The sequence below is a fragment of the Mya arenaria genome, chromosome 13, assembly GCF_026914265.1.
Source record: "Mya arenaria isolate MELC-2E11 chromosome 13, ASM2691426v1".
NCBI lineage: Eukaryota > Metazoa > Mollusca > Bivalvia > Myida > Myidae > Mya > Mya arenaria.
The window spans coordinates 13,925,890-13,946,690 of record NC_069134.1 but is presented as its reverse complement, the minus strand read 5'-3'; the positions used below and the strand labels follow the sequence as shown (position 1 = coordinate 13,946,690).

The window sequence follows — 20,801 nt, the reverse complement described above, 5'->3', positions numbered from 1 at the left end:
TATGTGGTACACATGTGGCAAGTTATTTTAAAATCTGTCCATACAAGAGAAAGTTACAGCCCGGACACGACAACCTATACTCTTATGTTCTTATATGCAGCACTCCATCGTGAATAAACACTAAGTGTGACCTTGACCTTTAAGGTAGGGACACGAGTCTTGCACGCCAGACGTCGTCTTGGTATGTGGAACACATGTGGCAAGTTATTTTAAAATCTGTCCATACAAGGGAAAGTTACAGAGCCGGACGGACGGACGGTGCGATTTTAATATGCCCACCTTCGGGGGCATAAAAAGCTGGTTGTAGTGGGGAGTGAACCCACATAAGTAGTGTCAATAAATAAAAAGAATACTGCACAATATCCTCTCACCTACAAGGACCTATAGTAAGCTGATGGATATTTAAACCTCTATTGAATGCATTGGTATCATCACATGCTAATGTCAATCAACCAATCATGATACAGCCTTTTGTTGAATGGCATTACTAATTTTTTTCATAATCATGGACTTAAAAGACAATCTTTGAGGATATACCAACATTTGTTGAAGGATTCCATCCATTCTTGTCTTAGTTTTTTAACACTCTTAGTGATTTGCCACACATTATTTTGTAATAGAATTTTCTATAAAAAGTGCATTTTACAAACCATGCAATAGTCCCTTTAACCAAATTCTGGATGAAACATGCTTCCCTTATGGCTACCCTGTATCTGTTTTAACACCTTCTCTATAAAACTCACTAAATAAAACCAATTAATGACTGAATGAAAATTTGGCGGTTGTTTTTGGTTGTTTTGGTGAGTGGCCTTCTAAAAGAGAATTAGAACACTAACAGCCACTGAGAACAGGACTTGGTTTTTTATTTCTTTATTCTTAAAGCAGCAATGGAATCAAAACAATTTTTTTTCCAACTTCTTTCAGAAATGTATTATTTGTATCTAAAGCCGTTCTAAAATAAACCTCTCATCAGCATCAGGGAGGAGATGGTTAAACACAGTTCTGATTGCAGGTAATTAAAAAAAAATTACCCTTGAGCCTGCACTCCATTTGTTCACCAGAATATTCCAAGTGAGCCACGGTCTGGATGGATAAACCGGTTTCAGTGGTGCCAGAAGTATGGCGGATATTCAAAGGAGACCAGGCTAGGGGTCAGTAACCAGAAGCTATTTCCAAACAACAGCTTCCGATTCCCTGAAACAGATAAACAGAGACTGGTTATTTTAGAAATATCATATTTTGAATACCAGTCTGTTTAAAATACTTCATTCCACTTCATTACCATTTTTCTTTTGATGAGAATAGTGCTGACTTTATTTAATTACTAAATAATGCAATTAATACATAAACCAAAATCTCAGCATGTAAATGTTCCATACAAATTAAGTATAAACAAATAATTATATACTTTGTATTTGATTACCTACAGTGAATTTCTTTAATGTAAATAAAAGAGACCAAAGACATTGAAATTAGTACAGTAAAAGAGAAAATTTTACTAAGTCGGCACATTTCACTCGTTGTGGCGCATGTTTTACAGCAACAAGCACCTTCTGCCTTTTGCAGGTAGCAATAAAACATTTGATAACTAATTAACTCGAACAATCAATGTTAATGAGGAAATTGCTAAAGAGACTTTTTATGTTGTTTTCCTGATAAATTTAATCCATATGATAAAAGATGCAAGAGAAGTAATTAGCAATTCAAAACCTGATGTTTGTTGGCTATGTTAATTCCTGAAACACATGCGGCTGCTTTTAGCCATTTGTATTTGAAATAATTTTAAAGTTCAAAGAAAACAAAATGTTTATTGAGAAGAATATTACAATCAAACCGATTGAAAAGAACTGTGTTTAGCAAACATTCTTTTCATCCTAGATTTTTCAGCCATAATGGAATACGTAGAAACACTAATTGACTGACCTTGACCTACAAACATTTATATGTGTAATCTAAAAACAACCTGTTTATTGAAGTACTATTGTACTCTGAGGAAATCTATAAATAATTACTGTAAGACATTACATTGAAGCAACATTTCATAAACAGCTACATATAGTTCCATTTAGATAAGGATCATTAATCATGAAGATTCAGTTTCATCCGAGTGTCACATTTCCATATCTGACTCATTCAAAGACAATACTGGAGACAGCAATGCAAAGCCACTATAGGGGCGACCCTTCTGAGATTAATAATCTTTAATTTTTCCATGGAATTTAAAGCATACCATTTCGAGAGTTGTCCATAATTTTGATTTTACTTCAAGGACATGTGACAAAGCCTGATTAATGGCAGGCTGCTAAGTCGTGTGGCACTAACGCTGTAAAATCTTCATTATCACAAGCCCATAGGCGGTAATCCAGACAAGAATTTTCTGGAGTGTCATTGAGCCCAATTCTGAGACATTTTGCCAAAGCAGGAAGATGATATTGTCAATATTTGATTATTAAGCGCTACAATCCTGGTAAAAGGGGGAAATGTATGGGATTAAAGCTAAGGCAAGTTTTGATGTTGACTGATTTAAATGAAGGAAGCAATACCATTTATTTGGCAGGAAACATTAACAGGACCAATGTCTCAGACTTTGGATAATAAAACAATACCTATAATCTGGGAGCTGGACTGTTATTGGTCCCAGCTATTATCACATTGTTTCTTAAAATAATGACTTATCTTACATTTGTGTTAGTTAAATTTTCTTCCAGTTTTGAAAGAGTTCCAGCTGCCAATAAAATAGAGTGACATAAACAAGTTTTTTCTTTGTAAAATAACACAATTTCAAGCATCACCAGGAAGAAAAGCAGAAGATGTAGACATTTTTTAAACCTGAAATAAATTACTTTTCTTGCATGACAACCTCTAAGTTAATGGTAAAACAAGTCACAACCAGGTCACGTCCCCAGTTAGGTCACAGGCACCATTACCTCCCTTGAATGACAGGGCAGCTGGTCGCCATCAGGAGAAATGTATACACAAACATGTGGCTGACAACTTGACAGATGGAAAATGAATCAGGAGTGAAACAGAATGCTCCAAACTTTGAGTAGAGGCCCCAGCCCCATGCTGAGCTGGTGATGAGCTGGAAAATAAACCTGGTTACATGTGCTCTCCTTGCCACAAACCTTTGCTCATTATGTTCATACAGGTGTGGTGAAAAAATGACCAATTGCTACAATTATTCTTCTTTTTCCTGATTTGACCTATATATTGTTTGTTGTCAACATAATCTTGTACAAAAGTAAAAAATGAGAGTGAGTAGACTATCTGCCTCACATCCATTTACCTGGTGGTCCTGGGTTCAAATCCTTACATGGGCAATTTCTTTAAGCATTTAAAAATGACATCAGTATTTTATTTGGAAACAGAACGAAATGTGGTCAATGCTAAATGTAGTTGTCTTAACATTTTAACTTAAATTTAAACAAGAAACACAACATGGATATTGCATATGATCAATTTCATTAGAGAAATATCAATGCACTTGTACCTTTATGGCTTCAACAAAGTTTCAGAAACATAAACTTTGCCAAAACGTACTTCTGCAGTACAAACCGTAAACCACAGTCATGAAAGTTAAGCCTATTTTCAAATTGTGATTAGGTACAGACTCTTATAGCATGTGATGTAAAACATGCGTCACAGTAATTTTCAAGCCCAGGTGCCGTAATCCCTTGCATCACATGATCCAAGTGAAATTTCAATGTAAAACAGAATGTCACAAAAGAAAAACAGTTCTACCAGGACATTTTAAAGGGATTATCGTCTGAACTGCTTACTTGTTTCACTACCTATTCAAAGATTTCTTTTCAGCTAATTTGGCAACTGCTTGATTGAATGCAAAAAATTTAATGTCGCGTGCCCTGACCTAGCTCCAAATTTCAATGAAATGTGAATTTTAATCTATTCACAAAGATGTTTAGTTTTACTTTAAAGTGGTTAGAAAACTAATACAGCACCCGTTTTGGGCTGTTTTTGCATACACAGACTAGATATCATCAAAATAACCTGACCATATGTTACTTGATGAATGTTTATACAAATGTGGCATAAGAAAATCTGTTTCAACAAAAATTTCTAAATTGCAAAGATGAATAGCACCAGTATTTGATAGGTAGTAACAGATTTTCACACAAAAACAACTGGTCACAAAACCACAGACAGCAGGGCTACAAAAACTTTAAGTACAACTATTGACAATGTTGATATCATTGCATTAACTAATAGAGAAACCATTTATAACATAATAAATAAATTTGATTTCAACTGAAACCATAGAATTTAAAATTTGAACCTCCTCCGTACATTTGAATTTCAGACAGAAGGGTAGGGTATAAACTTTTGATAGAATAATGACAACATTGTTTCACCAGAAAGAGCCATGCAGACTGGCCAGACAGCCAACTGTTATTGTCCAACTACAGCATAAGACACTTCCATTGATGATATGTCTGCAACTAATGAATCCTGTATTTTAAGAGGGGAAATTTACTTTGTTATATATTGGTAAGCTATTAGGATAATAAGCCCAAAATAAGCCAATATAAAGAAAATCTGTAAGACAGAGATGGGAGGACAACAAGCAATTTACTGGTCTGCAAGTCCACAATGAATTTGCGATGACAGAATATACTACATGTTCACTGAAACAAATTCCATAACAATATATACTCTATACTAAATGCTGTATACAATTTACTAGAGTAATTCAAGGTCACTTGCATCTAAACAATATAATGGGTAGTTTTGTGTCTTTTAAACCTGCTATTTTTCATTTCACTTTTATTTCCACCCCAAATCAGACTTATAAATAGCCTGATGCAGCATTTTAAAATATATTTTGTTAACACATGATGACTGCATTCTTGAAAATTATACTTGCATTATATATATATCTCCCATCTATGTATATATAAAGTCAATTGGTCTGTAAATGAATAACTGTATTTTGTTGAAACATACCCAGCAGGCATAATAACTACCACTATACAGCATTGAAGATTCCAAGGAATCTTTGAAGCAAAAAGGAAGTGTATATGCACTGATACTATTTAATTTATTATTTTGTTTAAAAGTTGCATAATATGCACAGCTGAATGACAGCAATAACATTGTCAAAAGTGTTAACATAAACAAATCTTTGTCAGAAGAAGAACGTCTTACAAAAACAGTAATTCAATTACAATGTTCAAGTTAATTAATTGTTACAATTTTGATGTATCAATAAAAGTTCCATTATTTTTTACATATTTTCAATGCATTCTATTTTTTGCATGAATAGATCTTGTCTTCATTCCATATCCACCCACCTGGTGACTGACTGAACCTTATTTAAGGAATGAATTGCGTGATTGATGTCATTATCGGGGTATGAACGCAGTTGGGCTAGTTAAAGATGTGGAGTCTGACTTGAACCAGTCTAACTGCCTTCATATCCCTGATACTGACAGTGGTGCGTAATACTTCTTATATGTTTCTATCTTGTGCGAGTGAGTTCTGCCTTTCATTCAGAAGATCCATGCAGGTTCACATTATCGTGATCTCCATATGCATGTTCTATTATCTTTATAAAATAAGCAACAGTTTCCGGCCAGGAAGCAGCTAGGCTGCTAAGTACCTCGTGGGGTAGAAGGTTCTATCTTCCCAGGAAGCAGACTGCTGAGTACTTTGTGGGGTGGAAGGTTCTATCGGCCCCGGAAGCAGGGTACTGAGTACCTCTAGGGGTGGAAGGTTCTATCTGCCCAGGAAGCAGACTGTGGAGAACTTCGTTGGGTGGAAGATTCTATCTGCCCAGGATGCAGGATGCTGAGTACCTCATGGGGTGGAAGGTTCTATCTGCCTAGGAAGCAGGCTGCTCAGTACTTCATGGGGTGGCAGGTTATATCTACCCAAGAAGCAAGCGGCTGAGTACTTCGATGGGTGGAAGGTTCTATCAGCCCCGGAAGCAGGGTGCTGAGTACTTTTAGGGGTGGAAGGTTCTATCTGCCCAGGAAGTAGGCTGCTAAGTACTTTGTGAGGTGGAAGGTTCTATCTGCCCTGGAAGCAGGGTGCTGAGTACCTATAGGGGTGGAAGGTTCTATCTGCCCAGGAAGCAGGTTGCTGAGTACATTGTGGGGTGGAAGGTTCTATCTGCCCAGGAAGCAGACTGCGGAGTACTTCGTTGGGTGGAAGGTTCTTTTGGCCCCGGAAGCAGGCTGCTGAGTACCTCATGGGGTGGAAGGTTCTATCTGCCCAGGAAGCAGGCTACTGAGTACTTCATGGGGAGGAAGGTTTTATCTCCCCAAGAAGCAAGCTGCTGATTACTTCATGGGGTGGAAGGTTTTATCTGCCCAGGAAGCAGGCTGCTGAGTACCTCGTGGGGTGGAAGGTTCTATCTGCCCAGGAAACAGGCTGCTGAGTACTTCATGGGGTGGAAGGTTCTATCTGCCAAGGAAGTAGGCTGCTGAGTACCTGGAGGGGTGGAATGTTCTATCTGTGCAGGAACCAGGCTTCTGAGTACTTCATGGGGAGGAAGGTTCTATCTGCCCAGGAAGCAGGCTTCTGAGTACTTCATGGGGAGGAAGGTTTTATCTGCCCAGGAAGCAAGCTGCTGATTACTTCATGGGGTGGAAGGTTTTATCTGCCCAGGAAGCAGGCTGCTGAGTACCTCGTGGGGTGGAAGGTTCTATCTGCCCAGGAAACAGGCTGCTAAGTACTTCATGGGGTGGAAGGTTCTATCTGCCCAGGAAGCAGGCTCCTGAGTACTTAGTTGGTTGGAAGGTTCTATCTGCCAAGGAAGTAGGCTGCTGAGTACCTGGAGGGGTGGAATGTTCTATCTGTGCAGGAACCAGGCTTCTGAGTACTTCATGGGGAGGAAGGTTCTATCTGCCCAGGAAGCAGGCTACTGAGTACCTTGTGGGGTGGAAGGCTCTATCTGCCCAGGAAGCAGGCTTCTGAGTACCTCATAGGGAGGAAGGTTCTATTTGCCCAGGAAGCAGGCTACTGAGTACTTCATGGGGAGGAAGGTTCTATCTGTCCAGGAAGCAGGCTACTGAGTACCTTGTGGTGTGGAAGGTTCTATCGCCCAGGAAGCAGGCTGCTGAGTACCTCATGGGGTGGAAGGTTCTATTTGCCCAGGAAGCAGGCTGCTGAGTACATTGTGGGGTGGAAGGTTCTATCTGCCCAGGAAGCAGGCTGCTGAGTACTTCATGGGGAGGAAGGTTCTATCTGCCCAGGAAGCAGGCTACTGAGTTCCTCAAGGAATGGAAGGTTCTATCTGCCCAGGAAGCAGACTGCTGAGTACTTCATGTGGTGGAAGATTCTATCTGCCCAGGAAGCAGGCTACTGAGTACCTCGTGGGGTGGAAGGTTTTATCTACCCAGGAAGCAGGCTGCTGAGTACCTGGAGGGGTGGAATGTTCTATCTGCCCAGGAAGCAGGCTTCTTAGTACTTCATGGGGAGGAAGGTTCTATCTGTCCAGGAAGCAGGCTACTGAGTACCTTGTGGGGTGGAAGGTTCTATCTGCCCAGGAAGCAGGCTGCTGAGTACCTCATTGGGTGGAAGGTTCTATTTGCCCAGGAAGCAGGCTGCTGAGTACCTCATGGGGTGGAAGGTTCTATCTGCTTAGGAAGCAGGCTGCTGAGTACTTCATGGGGAGGAAGGTTCTATCTGCCCAGGAAGCAGGCTACTGAGTACCTTGTGGGTTGGAAGGTTCTATCTGCCCAGGAAGCAGGCTGCTGAGTACCTCATTGGGAGGAAGGTTCTATTTGCCCAGGAAGCAGGCTACTGAGTTCCTCAAGGAATGGAAGGTTCTATCTGCGCAGGAAGCAGACTGCTGAGTACTTCATGGGGTGGAAGGTTCTATCTGCCCAGGAAGCAGGCTCCTGAGTACTTAGTTGGTTGGAAGGTTCTATCTGCCAAGGAAGTAGGCTGCTGAGTACCTGGAGGGGTGGAATGTTCTATCTGCCCAGGAAGCAGGCTGCTGAGTACTTCATGGGGAGGAAGGTTTTATCTGCCCAGGAAGCAGGCTGCTGAGTACCTCATGGGGTGGAAGGTTCTTTCTGCCCAGGAAGCAGACTGCTGAGTACTTTGTTGGGTGGAAGGTTCTCTCTGCCCAGGAAGTAGGCTTCCCAGTTCTTCGTGGGGTGGCAGGTTCTACCTGCTCCATAACTAAATGTCATCTAGAATCTTTCCGCTTCCACCCCTCAAAATATACCTCCTCTTGATATCAAATTAAAATGAATAAGTAGAATCTAACACATTGGGGTTAAATCTGCAATCTCTTCTTGCCTCATCATCATTCACACAGGTTCTTGCAATGCAGTTTAATGATGCACACATTGAGGGATCCAGGCACTGAGAGGATCTTATATCAGTACACATTGGAAAAATACTGCAGTCTGAACACTTTTTGTGACAATCTTTGACTCTTTTACCTTTAATCAGTCTGCAGCTGGATCTCTCTTATGAGTGCAAAAATACTGTAAAATCATTGCTCTTTGCAGTAGTCAAATTTTGGGCACATTTTTCAGTCAAATTATAGTAACTGTTGCTGCACCCACACTCTATTACACAAGTTATTGAAGTAATACTCAAGATCGTTAAAGAGTGTATAATTTCAATCACAAGGCTTGTGGATGAATTAGCAATTTTGCAACATGTTGTAAAGGACAAGGTTTAATTATTGGCATGAAATATAGTGAATGGCCTTGTAACTCACTGTAGTAATTGAATGGGTAAGCTCCACCTTCTTGTTACCATTGCAATGATGAAATTAAATCATAGCAATAAATACTGTGGGCTTGTGCTATTAGGTGTGGGTTAATTTAGTTATTATCATCCAAAATTCACAATGTGCATAAAATTGAATATAAAAGAAAAGTTAATTATTGCAAATCCTAAAAGTAATGCCCGCTTAAAACAACTGTTTTTACATTATGACAGGAAACGAGTACACCATGACATGCTATGTTACAGGATGAAAAACATTTGGATTGCTTCAATCTGCAGATTCAGCCTTTTTTTATAGAAAAATATAGTTTTCTAAACACTAAACAGCCATCTCAATTTTCAGAGAGCAGAAATCAACCAGGGTTATCATGTGGAAATCGGTAATATTTCTGATTGATATCTAAGATAGTTTGAAATACAATAAATTAATCTGTTGTTATTTTACATTTTGAGATAGCAAGCCAGACAAACAAATTGGTCTCCTGCAAAACAGAGCAGGGAGAGAGAACTAGTGCTCAGACATGGAGGTGATAGAAGCAGAAATTTGTGAAGATCAGCTGGGATGAATGTATTCCATGTCAAACAAATTAAATATCACAGTCAGAAAGATTGAACTACATAATTATGTGATTCTGTAAAAGGTCCTCATAGAATCACAACAGTACATGTGTCTAGGGCAGAACAAAAAAAAGCCTTTAAATTGTGTTCAGTTTCCCTCACCCTGCTTCCAGTAGATGAAGAATAGACAACATAAAGACACCTTCAGACTGGTGGTGGTGTTCTAGTTTATACTCGGGGTCCCGGCGTGAGCACATTGAAGGGTTGCAGAGTGACAGTTCAACCACCACACACCTATCCTGGGCAGAACCAGTATGGTGCCTTCATCTCTGCAAGGAACTGACAACTTCTGTACATGCCAGGGGCAGTGGTACAGTGCAAATGGTCCTAGAAAGGATTTCATAACCAATCACAACAGAAGTGACCTGGTCCGCCCGGGAATCGAACTCGGGTTGTCCGATTCAGAGTCCAACGCTCTTCCAATTGAGCTAACCGGGCGGACCTTCAGACTGGTCCTCTTGGGTTAATTAACATAAGTGACATGATTGTGAAACAAGTCATTTCAACATTATCCTACTCACTCTTGCTGGCTAGTGCCGCCTTGTGTTGTAGGAGAAACCAGAGTATCTGAAGAGAAAACCCCACACGTTTTTTTAACTCATCATCATACTGTCATCAAAAGGCAAAAGCTTTGTACTAACTTAAGAGAATGGTCATGTGAAACACAAATTTGTTCTGGCAGTAAAAGATTTGAACATTATGTAATAGTCAGTGTATATTTTTGGTTTTCTAAAGGATACAGTCGGCAGTCAACGTACAGCCCAGAGCTGACTTATCATTTTGAAAGCAAAAATTTATCCAAACTTTCTTAGTGTTCAGCAAAAAATGCCTCTCGAATGCCTCAATACTAGTCAGCTTCATGCGCTAGCTTCTAAATAAGTCATTTGATAAATTTTGTGGTTGTTATGGTTATTAAATAGAAATTTGATGGTTTTAATTTCCTTAATGTATTTTTTACTTTAAATGTTAAACAACCCGGATCATCCCCTTGGCAGAGGCATGCACCATGACACAAAAACTAGTAAGGGGCAATTCTAGATAGAATAAGAAAATGCCACGTAAAAGGCTTGTTTAAACCACTCAAGAAAATAAAGCACATATTCTTTGGTAGAAATACTTGTTGTTAAAATAACAGCAATAAGAAGCATATCATTTTTGGTAGAAATACTTGTTCAATTACAGCAATAAGAAGCTCATCATATTTCATGTTCAATTACATCAATAAGAATATATGACTGCACAACTAAATAGTTACCTCAACCACCAAGAAAGGCCAAATAACATCCCTAATTTAAGTAAATATTTACTTAGGTTACTTTGTTATTTGCAATCATGAAGTCAAACCGCAACAAAGTTTAAGACTACAACAGCAGGGTCAACATAATGTCATCTTTTACAGTGAACAGCTTGGACAATTGTCAAACAGGTCCACATTTATGGTCGCTTATAATGTATTTCATTAATGTCCTTGGCTCAATTTTAAGAAATGTGTCTGGTATTAAATACAAAGTTAACATTGCTATTTCGTGGTGTTTTTTAAACATATTTAAGGACTGTTTTTAAGTCCAAAAATTTGGATTGTTTAAAAAACAAATAAAAATAACTTCTTTTGTTGTAAACCTCTTAATTCCGTTGTTTTTTAACATAAAGATGAGTCTTTAAATCTTGTATCTTTTCTTATTCAAACAGAAAACTTGATCGTTCTCTTGAGCTCAGGCTCTTAAATGCAAATGCTACTAAATACGACAAAACCCAAAGACCAATGGCAGTTGTGTATAAGAAAATTAGCCTGCGGCCCCTCTATTCTCCATGCTGGATGGCATGTAGTTGTTTTAATTCCCATTCACACACTAGGATCCTGTCCCCGGGGGCTCAGATGCATTATGCCGTTAACATTAATTAACAGATAGTTGCATCAAAAATAAAGGTTTGCAGGAAGAAGAAAAAAATCTCCGATAACTTAAGTGAATTCTGCCAGCCTTAATTGGTGAAATTGTTCATCTGATTACCAGGTTTCCATGGCAGCTATTGTTGACAATGTCATTCAATTTCCTAGGAAATGGCTCCATGATGATTGGATTTTCAGGCTACCCATATTAAAAGTCCTGATAATGTGGGCTCTTACACAGAAAAGGTCCATCTGAAAAGACCAAAAATACAAATGGTAATTATGTGATGTACGTTTACCTGAAGATGAAAACTTTCATTCACCTCTTTAATTACTTAAATTTTCAGAAAGTATAGAAAAAAATAATCATAATGCTCGAAAATAATGCTTGAATGTTATATCAAAGAAAATTATTTCTGGGACATTTTCTTTTGATGTATCCTTGCAAAGTTGCAAATGACTCACTGTCTCAGAAGTGACATCGCCATGGCAATAGCTGCTAGCAAAAATTATTTGACCTGCGACCCTACACTAAGACTGCTGAGCTGGCTTTATGAGCCAAAGAGCTCCAATTATTCTTAATAATGCCATATTTGGTCCGAAGATTTGGTATTTTATCCCATGTGCACATTTTTGCAATAAATCATCAAATTAAATTGAACATGACTAAATTGAGCTAGAACTTATTAGTTGCAGTTTGGGGTAATGATACACCAGTGCCCTGGTTTACAGTTGTGCATAGCCTCTGGTACAATGCATAAATGTACAAATCTTTTGTGGCCTTGACCATGTATGACATGAACATATGATTCGAATAAGTACCAAATTACCAATGAATGGATTTGCTCGTATTCAAAGAAGAGCAAAAAGGAACAGAAGCACTACTAAGCAAATGCCAAGGTTCGTCTATTACTTTTCAGTAAAACAGGGCATATCTCAACAATGCCTAAAGCCAGGGGTAAGAGTGTTGCTATGCATGTAAGTATTGTTTCTGAAAACATTTGTATGAAGTTTTAATAACTTGAGCAGTGTTTGAGTTATGACCAAGGTTAATATGTTTTTGCAGTATGCCGGCAACGTTGCCAACACCGATGGTACCAAGGCTATGATGATTACTCAACCTTTTTTTCTTGAAAAACAGGCAAGCTATAAATAACTTCCAGGCGTGCATTTTACTTAAATTTAAGAGTACGCTCTTCAGTGTTTTGATTGAACTGTTTTTTGAGCTATTAAATGAAATAAATATGAAACTAACTGATTTCTTCAAGTTTAAAAAATTGACATTTACATCAATTTTTTATTGAAAATTCAAATTACTTTAATATTCATTTAAAATACCCAAAAAATACTTTTAACTTTAGTTCTGTGAATTAATGAAATATAACGCAGTCAACCAGAAAATGGGCACACCCCAACACCCCAAAACCCTTTTTAACCTTTAAGCATTTTTTTAGAAGTGTTTACTCATGACTGGCTTCCTCTTCCAAGCTCAAGATTGCATGCCAAACCCTCATGAAAATCTCAAAAAAGCATTGTATGATTAATTGAACCCTATTAATATTTTTTAATTTCCGGCAGAAGTTGTTCTCTGGTGATCGTCTTATCCACCCAGCCCTGGCTTTCGATGATTGTCACCATTAGTCACATTTATGTAAATTGGCACCATTTACTCCCAAGGGAATGGACTCTTTTAGCAAATTAAAACTTGTCAATATGAATTGGTCTTGCAACTGATATTTCTTCCGATAAGATGTTCTGATGAGCTGATTTTACAGCCCACTTAAAGGTGATACCTTTTCCCTCAATATAATTTTACAAACAAATGTCATAAAATCAATAATACCTGGATTATAAAGATAATTCCAGTGTTGCTATCATCCAGAATTGTATCATGTTGCTGATTGGAAGATCATACCAAGAGGCAGGGGGTTTATTTCAATTTCATTGGCTTTCATTATTACACAACATGATAAAAGTAATAATAATTTACTTTCAATCATTTTAATTTTCACTACAGCTGGTAATTGTAATTGAAATACATTCTTCTTGAAGCTTAAACCACAGAACTATCAGTGGAGTTATAACTTATACTCCTGTAGACAATTCAATTTGGTCACCTGAGCACCACCTTGAAGCTAAAAACAGAACTTTGACTGGAATTAAAACTACCCCTGTAGACAATTTAATCTGGTCACCAGCACCACCTAACTTGAAGTTAAAACCACAGAACTTTGACTGGAATTAAAACTACCCCTGTAGACAATTTAATCTGGTCACTAGCACCACCTAATTTGAAGTTAAAACCACAGAACTATCACTGGAGTGATAACTACCCCTGTAGGCAACTTAATCTGGTCACCAGCACCACCTAACTTGAAGCTAAAACCACAGAACTATCACTGGAGTAATAACCACCCCTGTAGACAATTTAATCTGGTCACTCGCACCACCTAACTTAAAGCTAAAACCATCGAACTATCACTGGAGTTATAACTACCCCTGTAGACAATTTAATCTGGTCACCAGTATCACCTAACTTGAAGCTTAAACTCGAACTATCACTGGAGTTATAACTACCCCTGTAGACAATTTAATCTGGTCACCAGCATCACCTAACTTGAAGCTTAAACTCGAACTATCACAGAAGTCATAACTACCCCCGCAAGTCGCTTTGACACAAAATTTTGAGAACCTATAACATTTATAACTTTTTTCCTTACACATATGTCAAGCACAAGTACACTTCATGGGTATAATGCACCAGTCAATTGTAACCATGGCCCACCCAGGTCCTTGGTATACAAGGGATAGCGGGGGAAATGGGCCGTGTTTTAACCCTCCCCGCAGTACTGAGTGAATGCAGTGGTTTTGTTTTGCCTTACCTAGGATGTCGCAGGGGTGCATTTGGTTGGGATTTTACCAACCGAATGTCCCCACAGGGCAAGGATTTTACCCGGGATGGGCTGGACCGAACGTCCCGCTATTCCCTGGACCTGGGGCAGCCATGGTTACTGATGCATAATGAATATCGAGCATCTCTGAAAAAAGTTGCTCTTAATTCCCATATAAAACCATGCTATATTTCTGGAGATCTCTCCGAGGCTTTTTTGGTCAGAAAACAAAGGGATCATGACATTGCCAAGGGGATTCTTAACTTCGTTTTTTTATATAAAGTACTTTAAGTTACCTTTTCTTAGAAGATGAGCAACATTTATTTAATGCACAATATTATTCAGATCTTTAAATGATTTGAATAAGTTATATTAAACACTGTGACCATTTTCTACAATGGCATATAAACCAAGGAATTACATTTTTAATATATTTATATCCTTGATTTCTGTCAAACTCGATGAAACAGCAAATTCTATTCATTTTACATAAACCTTTATTCTGCCATGCGCCACTTGGTCATATTATATACCTACATTTAGAGTACAGATATTATCCTTAAACGACAGCACAAATAGATTGACGCCCTGTTTCCTATTCATGTTGGCACGAGCCATTTCAGGACATAAACATCTTCAATTTCATATTAAAATTATAAAGGTAATGCAATACCTCCCCTCCGTTATTTGGCAAACGGTTACCAAGGTTAACAACATTTATCAGCAGTTTTCTATTGAAATGCTAATCTGAAGTACATACCAACTGTTACCCCTCATTAGCATTTGAATTGACATAATAAAATATCATATCATATATCTTTCTAAATTTTATTTCAGCTTTAATTTGTTAAAAGAACCTTTAATTTACTTATATAAATGACAATAGATCCTAGCCTTACACTTTATGCCATTGAAGTGCATGATTCTGCCGCTATATACAAATGTAGTAAATGTCAATTTGATATTATACTGCACATTTTTTGAATGAAATAACAAGGATATTTTTCAGTTGAGTGGTTGCAGTTGTAACAAGTTGTCCTGGCAAGTAGTTTATCAATTGATGAGCTGGAAATTATGTTTGTGGAGGGGGACAGCTGTTACATCACCATATGTTGCCTAAATTATGTAAAATTGTGCATAATAAAATACTATTTCATAAAAAAAACATTTCAAAATAATTCTTTAAAAGTGGACCTAAATGCTTTAAATAATACGAAATTCAAGCAAAACGCAATCTTAAGTATTGAAATATTTTTCTTTCTCTTTCCATTCCTGTCTGCAAAAAGATATCGGAGCTGAAAAGGCAGACTAAGAAAAAAGTGTCAGGAATGAATACCTTTAATAGCAAATGTCTGAAATATATCCTAATGGCTATATAGGTTAACCAGCGTTTCCCTTACGTTTCCCTTATCTTAGATTGAAGCTGAGTTACGTATATAATTTACTACTGAGATATCTGAAATATATGTTTCGTAAATCTTTATGCCATATTGTCAAATTGTAAACTTGAACACTTGTGACATTTAATTTCATATATATTTAATATATCATTGGCATATATGTTAATAGTGATTGGTCCTGGCCCATCTTCTGTCATGAAAACGCAAATGCTTCACCAAAAAAACACTTACACAATGTTTTAAATTTGCTTCATCTTTAGTTATACTCTAATCTATATGAGAGGCCAATACAGAGAGTGCCATAGTGGGGCTCAAACTCCTGACCTCTTGGGTAAGAGGTGGCGAGGTCATGGATTTGGTTGCTTAATTAATTAATTTTAATAACAGCATCAATGAAATAAATCAGTAAAGTTACATAACAAAAATCATCATTTAAAGCATTGCAAGTTGCATTTTTAATTTAACCCTGCTTTAAAAATGAGATCAGGCTTCTCAATGCCAATTTCTCAAAAGACCCCGAAAGGGGCCAGCTGGCCCTTTAAATGTGTGTATTGATAGAACATTTTCAGCTGACATTGCAAATTTACACTCTATTTTTGTGCCTCCCTGGGGCCTGACCTTAAATTGTCCCCTACGAGACACCCTCTGATTGTTGTTATTTAAATGAGCAGGCTAAATAGGGCTTCGGAACACAATAGCAACTCTGTTCTATGAACCGAATAAAGCAGGTGGATGTTCTGTCAAGTCGGCAGATTTCAGACGACCATTTAAGCTTTGGCCACTGATGTATTAAAGTACTACCATTTATGATGCAAATGAAAAGGTGATTTTTCAGCGTGTTCACTGTTGAAATATAAAATACAAATAAATTTAATCTCTTAACATGAAAGTAATGCTTAAAATATAAATGATGATCATGTTTCAACACTCCAGACATAAATCTAAAACCACTATCTAGAAATTGTACTATCAATGTTTGGTAACATTTATCATTTTATACCAGTTTTGTACAGTATTTTGCCATATCCTATTTTACATATCTAGAATGACAGCTTTAACCTTTTTTTAAACATGAGTATTTCATATGTTTGCCTCCAAAATAGACAGACATATCTTGTAATGTACTTGTAACATGTCAAAATCTGAGGTTTGATTACTATTTATGCGGCTGTTCACATATTCAGATGATACTTGGACATGTCAAGCATAATATAATGTCAGCATTACCAAGAGTAGATTAATATGCGTGTAATGATTAACCAGGCAATGGCCACAACTACCATGTTGTACAAGTCATTCTGAGACAAAAAATGTGGTGTTACTGGGTTCTGTGGTTTGGCAAAGACCTCTTTTTTCGCTATGCTGTTTAAAACACGTAGTTCACTTTGTACAGATTATAAATAAAGCAATGAATCTTTCAGTGGAAATAAAGTATACAGGACATGAAATTACCCATATCAAATCTTGGAGACATCCATCCAGGTGACATGAGGTAAAACTTGCTTGTCTACTCATGCCTATGGTTCAGAACACCAGAACACCTAAAATGAAACAAGCAAAAAATGCAATGTACATAACACAGTTTAATATTATTACATTCATTTCAAATCTTCCACTATCAAAATGATCCTTAGTTATTCATTTACACTATGAGCTGACTTGTACATATTCCTTGGGGTTCAGGGTTCAATCCTTGACATGCAAGAAAATCAAGATGCTGGAGCATACATTTAATATAACAATGGCTAACAAAACTAGTCCTTACATTCCTGCATCTAATAATTGTTCAATATACACTTTTTAATGTAAATATATTTTTTAAAGTGAAGGTTTGGGTAGCCACCAATACAACAACCCATGCAACAAGAAAATGACAGCATCGATCATCCAAGACAGCAGTCTACCTATAAGCGTGATGTCCAATGGCAGTGAGGCACAGTTGGCGAGGTTGGCCCCAGGGTCAGGACCTTCATCCAATGGCAGTGAGGCACAGTTGGACAAGGTTGGCCTCAGGGTCAGGACCTTCATATTGGTTCTTGTTTGTCCAACATTGAGCTGTGTAAATCCATGGTTGAACGCAATGTTGTGGAATGTTTGTTGGTAGCTGTATGGTGTCCAGGCCGAGTCATACCTTCAAGAGCAAACTCAACTCTGGTGACTGTGTTAGGCTGTGTCACATTCTGCATCCACCTTGTCCCACATTGGAGACCCCGATTAGTCAGCACCTGAAATATTACTTATAATATCAATCATTCATCTACCTTGCTGACCAATCAATTTAAATAGATTATACTGTTTTAAAACAGCCTTTGATCCTTTTCTTTTGGAGTTAGATGCAAGAAGCCATTACCATACTCCACTTCTATTGAATTTTGCATGAGTTTTTTCTATCTGACAATCTAAGGGATGTCAATACACATCTCTATTCTGATGGTGATTGTTATCTTTAGTCTCAAATTTAAATAGCTAGTAATTGATATATCAGTGGAGGTAAGCTACAATGACTAAGCCGACTTTCGAGACTATCGATGTGAAAATCGCAGGCTGTCAATTAGCGCATAACAGTTCTGTTTTGTGCGTTTTGTAATAATATCCGTGCAATGATTGGTCATCATAATCACCGTGAAAATTTTAACCGTCAAAATTACTTCTAGTCACGAAGAGGTTTTTAACTGAAACCATGTAGTTAAGTTTACAATAGCAAACTTGATGTTGTGAGATAATGTTTTGGAAGAATCGTTTAAATTTACATAAAAGTTTTGAGCAATTCTTAAACCCTCAGGTGTAAAATAAAATATATTATAATATATCTCATTTTCCCAATGTGAATTAATTCATAAATATCAAATAACTATACCTGTCTCTACAAATGTAAAATACACAAGACAAAATTTATGGCAGTTATTATAACAATCAGGCAAACTTATACACAGTTTTAAAACTATTTTAGGACATTTTATTCCTTTAACATCAAACAATTTTGTTAATTCATTGTGGTTGGATTATAAAGCATAAAATAGTGATAGCTGTTTTTTGTTTATCTTCGAAATATCAGTAATTGCAATTGTAATTGTGACTAAATATCCTAACATTAATATGAAGTCTTTTTTGTATCGTTAATTACACGCAATAAATGCATTCAGAAAACCTGAAATTTATTTCGTGGTTAGATTCCATTAACACCATTAAATGTGCAGATTTGCTTACGAGATGTTGAGATTACATAAATACATAAAACTGCAGCACACTTTAATGTCAGCTACATTGGGCGTGACAATTTTTTTTTTAACAAAAATCAAATAATTAAGAATATAAATTATAGTCCAGTAATTCACTGCGTATTTGTTACTGGTACTTTTGGGGGGTGAATTTGAAATAATATCCACTGATTTTAATGGACTATAACAAAATATTTGATTGAAGGTGAATATCTTGACAGGCACATGCCTACAATTTGCATACAGTATACTGACATGGTGACTGGCTACATCAGACTTATAGAATATCCATCTGCTGCATTTAAATATTTAAATATTAAATATCTGTCTCAAATGTTTATTTACACTTGTCAGTCAGGCAATAAAGAGTTTGTTTAATCAGACAATGATCCACTATCATGTTACTTTATGACAGTATAGCCCAATTTACAGAAATATTTATATCCGGTCATCACTCACCATAGAGTGACCAGTGACCACCAAGTGGACATGACAGTAGACACAGGAGGTCCAGATGTCTAGTGTTAAACTGACCAACACTGACCATCATCCCATCACTCCTGTACAGAGTTTATTGTGCAGTGGTCACTACATGAAAAATGTTGAATGTGACACTGTGCTAACCCTTCATACAACATCAAATAGTTAGGACATTGTTGCCTTCATCCAATATGCTTGCATAAATCTTTGGGCCCCTACATCCCTAGTGTGATTAGATTTGTCCCCACAATTAACAACATGCTGGCCTGGCTTGGCGCCCAATGGAATCCATTATCCTGTGACAGTTTCCATTTCTGTCACCTTTAGGAAGATAATTGGGAGATAATTGACAAGGTTCTTCATCAAGCCATCTCCACAGACAATGTTGCAACTTCTAGGCAATAGGGAATGAGTTCTCTTAAGATTCCAGCTACAACAGGACAAAGTTGGAAGCAGTCAACATCATAAGGAAATAAAGTGTTGGTGAGGCAGACAAAACATCCCATGGACACCCCCCCCCCATATCATTTTTGACTAGGTAGACAAAACTTCTCACATGATTTTGACAAGGTGAACTAAAAAACCCAGATCATTTTGACATGGTGGACAATACTTCCATGTCTAGGATGGGATGCTGTGTCCACCCTCAAAATGATGTGGAATGTTTTTTCCACCTACATGTAGTTGAAAATGACATTTGAGGTTTTGACTTTATTTTGTCCATGGGATGTTTTGTCCTACATTCATAGTGTTGATGTTACAGATACAAACACCTCTATTAATAATCTATATTTAATCAACTTAAGTTTGTATTGTCATGACATGCCATATGCTATGTACTTTATGTATAAGGAATTTCCAAATTGAATAAACAAACATGTACAAATGCAATTTTCCCCTGAAATGCCTTGGTGATATTTGTACAATTAATTCTGTTACTGAGTGACACTCAAAATAATATTCAACAACCATGACATGATTTCAGAAAGTGGTTCTACAAAGAGGTAATGATGGCCCTAGCCATAAATGATGATTATTTTATTTTCCATAAAACCAACACAACCTTCTCCTAACAAGCCAATGCTTCTAGTTTTCGATATGGCATCATTATTATGTGTCCAACTGTACCATTAATCTATAAGGCATCAGAAGTTGAAGTCCCACCAGGTAACAACATGTCTGGTTTAATGATGCATATCAGCTCATACCTCTAATTATAATCAAAAATAAAATTAACACAAATATAAACCTATGAATGCCATAGAATTCAGAGATTGAATGCATACAACAACACAAAAAGGTTCTGGTGTCTGTATTGGTAAGTTTTTAGCTTAATTTCTTGACCAAAATTCTGCAATGAAACAAACAATAAAAAAAATCCCAAACATACAGGTATGAGTTTTTGCTGTGTATTTTTTTAAAGTATTAGGGATGAACTATTTCTGGAAGTACTGAAAATAAATCATGCAGCCACTTTCCATTAAAACCTGACAGTCATTACTGTCAACTAACACCTTAACTAATCACTGCCTTATTTCATTGGTCATTTAAAGGTCACATGATTAATGTTGGAACAAGTGACCCCAGGGATGAAATG

The 20,801-nt window shown here is 37.2% G+C and overlaps 1 long non-coding RNA gene across 1 annotated transcript; it reads right to left on the bottom strand.

Moving 5' to 3' along the window:
* Positions 1–1,072: 1,072 nt before the first annotated feature.
* On the bottom strand, positions 1,073–17,053 carry LOC128213360 (uncharacterized). Its single transcript, XR_008257717.1, has 3 exons — positions 16,959–17,053; positions 11,337–11,467; positions 1,073–1,194 (listed from the first exon to the last, which is right to left on the bottom strand). It is a non-coding gene; the product is annotated as an uncharacterized LOC128213360 (long non-coding RNA).
* Between the last annotated feature and the right edge of the window lie 3,748 nt (positions 17,054–20,801).